The sequence below is a fragment of the Sinocyclocheilus anshuiensis genome, unplaced genomic scaffold (genome assembly GCF_001515605.1).
Source record: "Sinocyclocheilus anshuiensis isolate Anshui unplaced genomic scaffold, SAMN03320099.WGS_v1.1 scaffold330, whole genome shotgun sequence".
In the NCBI taxonomy this organism is placed as follows: domain Eukaryota; kingdom Metazoa; phylum Chordata; class Actinopteri; order Cypriniformes; family Cyprinidae; genus Sinocyclocheilus; species Sinocyclocheilus anshuiensis.
Genome location: NW_015547689.1, coordinates 2,873,344 through 2,881,284, shown reverse-complemented (window position 1 = coordinate 2,881,284; position 7,941 = coordinate 2,873,344). Strand labels below are relative to the sequence as shown.

The window sequence follows — 7,941 nt, the reverse complement described above, 5'->3', positions numbered from 1 at the left end:
GGCAAGTTTTTCACCAGTCACACAGGAAATTATCCGTCTTGTATATTTTACATTTAAAATGGTATTAAATTAATTTCTGAGGATTAGTGTGTGAGAAATATGTCACACAACATAATTCTGTAGTTATTTGAGTTTCTTGTACTTTTTGGTCGCTAAAAAAAAAAAAAAAACTTAATATGAAGCATAAATGCAGGTTTGTCTTCCAGTGTGTATAATAATAACCCCTGAGTTTGTACAGTAGCAGAATATTCAAAATATTCATATTCAGTTCTAACTCAAACAGGAGTGGATTTTTTTTTCTTCATCGTGTTGATTTTATAAACGTATTCAACATTCATCATTTTCTAGGAGCTGAATATCCTGTTTCATATGTTTTAATAGAAAATATGCTTTTCAGCTCTTGAAGCCCATTTGTGGACACATTACACAGATGAGTCATTAACCGGTTGTGTCGTACAAGTAGCAAAACAAACAGCACTGTCGATAGTATGAACTGACAGTTGTTCCATGTCTTTGTCACCAGCCCCAAAGAAAGAGCCTCTCCTTAAAGAATCTATTACTGGTGTGCAGGGCCGTTTCTAGGCATAGGCGAGCTAGGCGGTCGCCTAGGGCGCCACCAGCTGAAGGGGCGCCAATGAGCGCACGTACTGGCACTTTTAGCAGGGTTGTGATAAAGAGTGGCACGGTCACCCTGGAATATGACTGCCGCCCCCACTGGATCCCCCAACATTAATATTGGGCTAGAGTACTGTCAATCGGACGATGCCTGTATGCCACTGGGATTTCGCCTAGGGCATCAAATTGGCTAGAAACGGCCCTGCAGGTGTGTTGCAGCAAGCTAGAATTACATTCACGCCAACTTCTTTATAGTCTTTTAAAACCGTTTTGAAGGTACTCACTCCTGCTGTGTCTATTATGGAAATGCAGGAGCAATCTAAGATGATAGTATGAAAATCAAGTTTACACTTACATCTCCATTTGTTTCATTTACTCCATCTGTCTTCTTCCCTGCATCTCCTCTAGCTTTTTTCTCCAGTTTTCTTCTGTGGGTTATTTCAAGGAATGGCTCAAGATCAGTTGCTTTATATAAAGATTTTAAAAAGAAGTCTTTGTTGGCATAGAAAAGAGGCGCCTGAAAACGGAAGATCTTCACTTTTGGAACAGGTAAAAGATTATCATACTTTTCCATGATGTCCTCAAAGTCATTGGTTTGTTCAATGTGTCCCAGTAACGAAACTTTAGGATTCTGAGTCTGGCCCACCACACAGATCATAGAGAAGACCACACCAATCAGCAACCCAAGCTCCACGCTAATTAAAGCAGCTGAGCTCATGGTCACCAACCAGACAATTGCCTCAATCTTGCTTTCACGCCATTGCGTAGGGACGTCTCGAAATTTGCGCAGGGCACCCCGCAGACTGACGATGATGATGCAGGCGAGGACACATTTCTGCAGGGCGTAGAAAAATGGTGCAAAGAAAAGAAGGACCAGAAGAACCACTAAGGCACTAACTACACTGGAGACCTGAGTCTGGCAACCTGTTGAGTCCTTCACCATAGTTTTCGCAAGGGCGGCACTTGTAGTGAAAGAATGGAAAAATGAAGGAATTACATTGCAAAACCCAATTGCTATCATTTCTTGGTTGGGCCTAACTGTGTAACCATTCTTTTTAGCAAACATCTCAGACAGAGAAACGGTAAAAGCAAAACTGATGACAGCTAATGGAATGGCATCACATGCTAAACGGGGCATCAGTTCAATACTGGGCACCTTTGGAGGAATGAAACCAGTTGGAATGGCACCTGAGATACTGGAGCTAAACTGTCCGTGTAGATCAGCAAAGTGGGAGACTATTGTGGCAACTGCCACTACCACAAGTTCTGTGGGCAGTGGTATCTTCAAACGGTCCTTATAGCGATCCTGGATCTCTTTTCGTGCAACCAGCACTATGATGCAAATGGCACTTGTTATTAAATCACAGAAGTTGGTTTTGTGGATGTTCTTAAAGATGTTGATCCAAGTGACCACCACAGTGCCGTAGCCTTGGTGTCGAGGGATCTTAAGACCAAGCAGGTACTTTGCTTGGACAGTGAGGATAGTGCAAGATGCCCCAGTGGCAAAGCCATCAAGCATAGGAGCAGACAGATAAACGGAGACAAACCCCAGCCTGAGAACGGCCATCAGCACCTGAGGAGAACATACAATACACTTTTCAGTCAAGGACATGACATTCATTTTTTTCTGTACTATGTATTTATTTATAAATATAATAAAAATGCACGTACAATGATTTTTATGACGATCATGTTTTTAATTTCTGTATTAAAAGTCATGTTGATATTTTTAGGGGGCTTAAAAATGTAATAATAATAAAAAATATCAATATTCATTTGGAAGATGGTGTTCGCTGTCTTCCAAATGCGATAAATCCATCTCCAAAGGGCACTTAGAAGTAAAAACAATCATGGCCGCTATGCTGAAGGGTTGTTCCAAACCAAAGCGCTCAAAATGGGCCACTTCAGAGGACACTTTGAAATGATTTTGAAGAATACAACTGATGGCCACTCGGTTCCATGATTCCTTGTACAGGTTTAATTGTGTGACGATGGCACATTTCAGGGAATGTACAATTGCGTTTCAAGGAACAGTTTTTTTTGGTCCCCTACACCATTCATTCCTTTGAATTTCTCACTCACATTATTTAAATTAAAATATTTTACTTGTTACAGCACTTACATCTTTGCGTGGAGATTTTCAGATGTGATTTAACAATGTGTACCTACCTGGTAGACTCCAGCAAGAAATGTTACAGCTGTGGCAATGCCAATGGCATAGCATTCCTTTCCACATTCCATATCCAGTGCCATGATCTTCAAGTTGACCAGAGTAGTGTTAGCTTCCCCAGTGCCATTTATCCCAAATGCGTTTTTCGTACTGTCTTCATTCAAATCAAAGCCTGCAAGGTAGACCTCTCGGTCCACAACTTGTCCAACCATCAGACTCATGAGGCTGAAGATGCCCACAGAAACATGTCTTGACGTCCCCATGAAGAAGTATATGATGTTTGAAAAAAATGACGTATTTTTACAAGACGTACAAGCCGTAGATAGGATCCAAGCCTGCCAACAGGCAGTACGCAATGGCTTGAGGGATCAATATGATGCCAACTATGAGCCCAGACATCAGATCTCCCCATATATAGTCCTTCACTTTGTACTTGGGAAGCCATTTCACTACGGGGAAGAAGCCTGATAGAGTGCTCTTCAGTTTAGATCCTGAGCAGGAGAGGTTTCGCTGCAACTTGGTCCTGATAATCTCATGAATCCGTTTCCTCTGTCGTACTCTACGCTTTAGTGTGCCCACAGTCACAGAGTTTAGGTCCTCCATGGCTTCCAGTGATGAGGGACCCATGCACTGATGGGGCTTTTAAGACAGCTCCTGAAAAAGGGAGAAAGACCTTTGATCAGTAAGTGATCTCCTTTGAAGATCAAACTGGATGTCTGTTAAATAGGGGTAACTGATTAATCATTGTGCTTGGAGCGAGTGTGAATGGACAACAGTTTCTGTGTTTTCTCTTTTTTTTTAGCTGTTTCTGTAGGAACAAGTCAATAATTAGTCATGCAAGTTAACACGATTATCAAGTGTTTGAGAGGGTTTAGGGACAGCGTTTACCAATCATTAGAAATGATTCTCACATACTTCTCTTATCAAAGCATTTAAAGCTGTTTTATCTGCAGCTAGAGAGAAACCAGGAAACAAAAGCTTGATCTTACATCTCACCTACATCTCAGGTCATTATTAATAGGACTAATACAGCTATATATGACGGTAATGATGTTAAAGTCCCCAACGTTTTATAATCATTATTAAAACTCCACAAATTACAAGTACAGATGTACTGTATGTGGCACAACATACACATCTGTGTGCTTAGCAGTGGGGCTATTCAAAGCAATTCCCGAGTAAAACTGCCCAGTTACTAATTAGTTCACAGAAAAATCTCACCAAACATTTCTTTTTGATTCCTTGTCCCATTAATTCCTCTTCCATGTCAATGTGGCAGGCATCTGCTGTAGGTTTGGATGTGCCTGTCCTTGACAATGAAAGACATTGGTCTCTAATCAAAGCAAACTACGCATGCATGCTATTTATCTCCTAATTGCCTTTTTATTGGAGGGTCATAAAGTCACCGCTTGGATATGAGACCGTTTACCATGATGGCGTCTCAGAAAGATTATAGGTCTATATTTGAACTGGCATTAACATCAGTGAACTATTTTGTTTTCTTCTACAGTTGTCCTTCTGGTAAAGTAGATGTATGCTCGGTGTGTTTTTTGAATTGTAAGACAGAAATAACAATCTAAATGACCAACTATTAAATACAACACTCACCTGAATAAGTGATCTCTTAAAGGGACAAGCTATAAAATGAACAGAACTGCTTAGATTTATTCACTAACCTCTCTATACCCCGCCTCCCAGCATTTAAATGAAAAGGAATGGTGTAAGTCCATGCTTCAGTATGCAAAAACCTTCAGGCAGTCCCCCTTTCTGACATACGTTTTCATAGGCTGTAAGAACAGAAGGCGGAAGTGTTGTGTCCCTCCTGTGTTAAACATATGCTAGTTTGTAATGCTCTGCATTGAGCAATAGCAGGGCATTCTGATAAGGCGTAAAGAGTCAATCTTTTACTGGTTCTTCTTATTAGATGGAGCAAAACCAGTTCACACATTAGATCATGATACAAAATACAATTAAAATAAGTTTCATCTGCAGTGCACTACTTAAATGAATTATAGACTGGCCTATGTAGTGCAACATGAGCCACATGAGAAGAAATTAAAAGGCATTTGCTTTGTTATACTTTTTGCACTGGAATTGCACTGGAATTAGATTTTATATTTACAGCATAGCATAACATAAGACTGACATAATACTTGTTTTAAGATTTATGCATTGAAGTAAATATACTAAAATTGATTGTAAAGTGTGTGAATGCTTTCTCTCAATTATTTTAGCCCATTTTAAATCAAATATTAAAAAGCAGTATTATACAGATGGATATTAAAAATATGCAATAGCAGGACAACCTGGCAAGGCGCAAGGAGTCAAGCTTTACTGGTTCTTCTCAAACTGAGCAAAACTATTTCACACATCAGATCGTTCCACGAAAATAAAGAAAATAGAATCAATGTTTTATCTGAACTAGTTAAATTAGTTATATACTGGCTATATATAGCGCTTCTTCCCTCCTTTTATAGCAGTCAGTCTGCTCTTACAATCTAATTAGTATGATAGTGATTAACCTGACTAGTACTCATTCATAATTTCACATGTGCTGCTGATATGATTAGTCAATTAATGTTAGCTGGTCATTTTGTGTCATGATCAAAAAACAGTGAAATTAGTTTTTATTTTTTGTGAAAAGTAATTTTTTTGGCCAATGAAGCTTTTAGCAATTATTTCAAATGCATCTGATCACTCTACACAACAATCTAGAAACAATGTGAATGAACACCACAACAGCTTAAGCCGCAAACTTTGCAAAACATAAAATTTATGTCACTGCCAAAACTTTTGGCCATGACTGTATATTTGCTGACATTCTGCCACTTTGTTAATGTTCATGAATGGTTGGGTATCACACTAACTATGATTACTCATTTCTTTTTCACAATGTTCTAAAAACGTGCATGGCGCCGGTTAAGTGAACTTCTGTGACTTCAGTTATGTATATATGATGATGCAGGTTATAAATAACCAAAAGAGGGAGCTGTGTTTTTGAAATGTAAACATTTAGATTTCATTTAAATCTCTCTCGCTTTTATTTAGTTCAGAAAACTGTCACACAGTCTGGAGTCTGGACTTTTCTACATCTTGTTTACCTACTGTACATTGTCAGGCTTTAAAAGCCCCTTATGTCATTAACCCTGACTTTCTCCAGCAGAGACTTGGCTCAGTACAGACAATCTGTTCTGTCTCCAAAACACCAGCTGGCATGAGAATACTTATCGGCAGTCATAACAAGAACAGTTTTCAGAAGGTATTAACCTATTGTAGATAAATTGGCAAGACCTCAGATGACCAAACTTAATAATGATCTGGGTAAGCTCATACTGCACTTAGGCCAACCTTTTTTCTTTGAATCTTTTAAGGTTGTTGCATTGACTATGTAAATTAACAGTGTTACTGCTCGAATAACATTGAAAACATTATGCCTAATATCTATTGATAGACTTTGTTATTTCATTTATATCACTGTGAAAATCCTCAAGTTTGGTTCTCTTATAACTGGGCATATTCTTAGAAATGTTCCTCCAAGCCTCAGACAAATCTGACTCTTGACTGTTATGATTTTAATTACACTTAATTATATTACATTTAATTATATTTTTATTTTCTTGTCAAATTCTTCTTAAGCTAATCTGAGCTACATTAATTTTAAACATTTAAAACATATACTTAAAATCTTGTTAATCTGTTAAGACATGCAAATATATATTTTTCTGCTGCAAATATATTTGTCATATAATAGTATACAATAGAACATATAATATAAATACTTGGTAAGTAATTGTAATGTAATGGTAATTTTTTAACATTAGTCTGTTCTCTGAAAATGCATTTAATTTTGGAACCAAGAGTTGTATAATGCCAGTTTAAAGAAATTATCATCACTAAGACCTAGTAACTACAGTAAGTGGATAACTTGATCTCCTTATGGCAAAACACAGTGGTGTAATGTAACAAAGTAATAATACTTCGTTGCAGTCCGTAAGTATTTTTTGGGAGTATCTGTACTTTACTTGAGTCTTTATATTTCAGCCAACTTTTAATATTACTCCACTACATTTCCTAATTAAAATGTATACTTTTACTCCGATACATTTCCCCGAAGCATATTCGTTACTTACTACAAAATAGTCAGAAGAACACGGACTGAAGGAAACCATGTTTGACGAATCAGTGGTCTGGTGTCTGCAAGTCAGACTCCTAAAAACACTTTTGCTGTGCAAAGTCTGCAAACAAGTGCTCACACAACCACAGATCATTCATTTTCCACTCAAGTCGAGTCTGGGGTTTGCGATATACAGTATATCTTCTGCGATAATATGGCAAGTGTTGTTGTAATGATGTGCGATCTGACATTATCAAGTTGGCTATATCACCAGATCACACACAGAGTGCACGCACGTGATTTATTAGTCTATTCAAACTCAAAATTCCAGGCATTCTAAATTGTAGACGGCAAAAATGCCTCTGTATGCTTTTTATATTTATATAATTTAATATAGTTAACTTAATCTATATCACACAAAGAGTACAGTTTTTCTGCAGATATCAGCATGAACACCATTATCAAGTAGGCTATATCACCAAATCACACACAGAGTGCACGCACGTTGATTTATTAATCTATTAAAACTCAAAATTCCAGGCATTCTAAATTATAGACGGCAAAAATGCTTTTGTATGCTTTTTATATTTATATAATTTAATATAGTTCACTTAATCTATATCACACAAAGAGTTTTTCTGCAGATATCAGCATGAACCGATTTAATAATCATTTTAAACCAGTTCAGTAAAGCAATAAGTGACTTACATTTTAGACATAATATTGCTTGTTTTTTGCTCAGTTTTGCTAACGAAAATAGTTCCAAACAAAGATCACAGCACTGTTTTGCGTCTCTGAGCAATGGACGGTGTTTATGAAAATGAATCAGATTTTTGAACGAATCGGTTGAATAAATGATTCAGTGATTCACTCATTAACACAGTCAAATGCTTCTTTTTTTTTTAATGAATCAGCCGTTTGAATGAATCGGTTGAATCTCAGTGACTCACTCTTTAACAGTCACTTGCTTTCACCTACTGGCGGTTTTAATTTCACATTTCGACTATTTTTTTCATGTTTTAAATTATTTCAAATATCAGTA

At 37.4% G+C, this 7,941-nt stretch overlaps 1 pseudogene; it reads right to left on the bottom strand.

Moving 5' to 3' along the window:
- Positions 1–410: 410 nt before the first annotated feature.
- LOC107703585 (sulfate anion transporter 1-like) lies at positions 411–5,210 on the bottom strand (annotated as a pseudogene).
- Between the last annotated feature and the right edge of the window lie 2,731 nt (positions 5,211–7,941).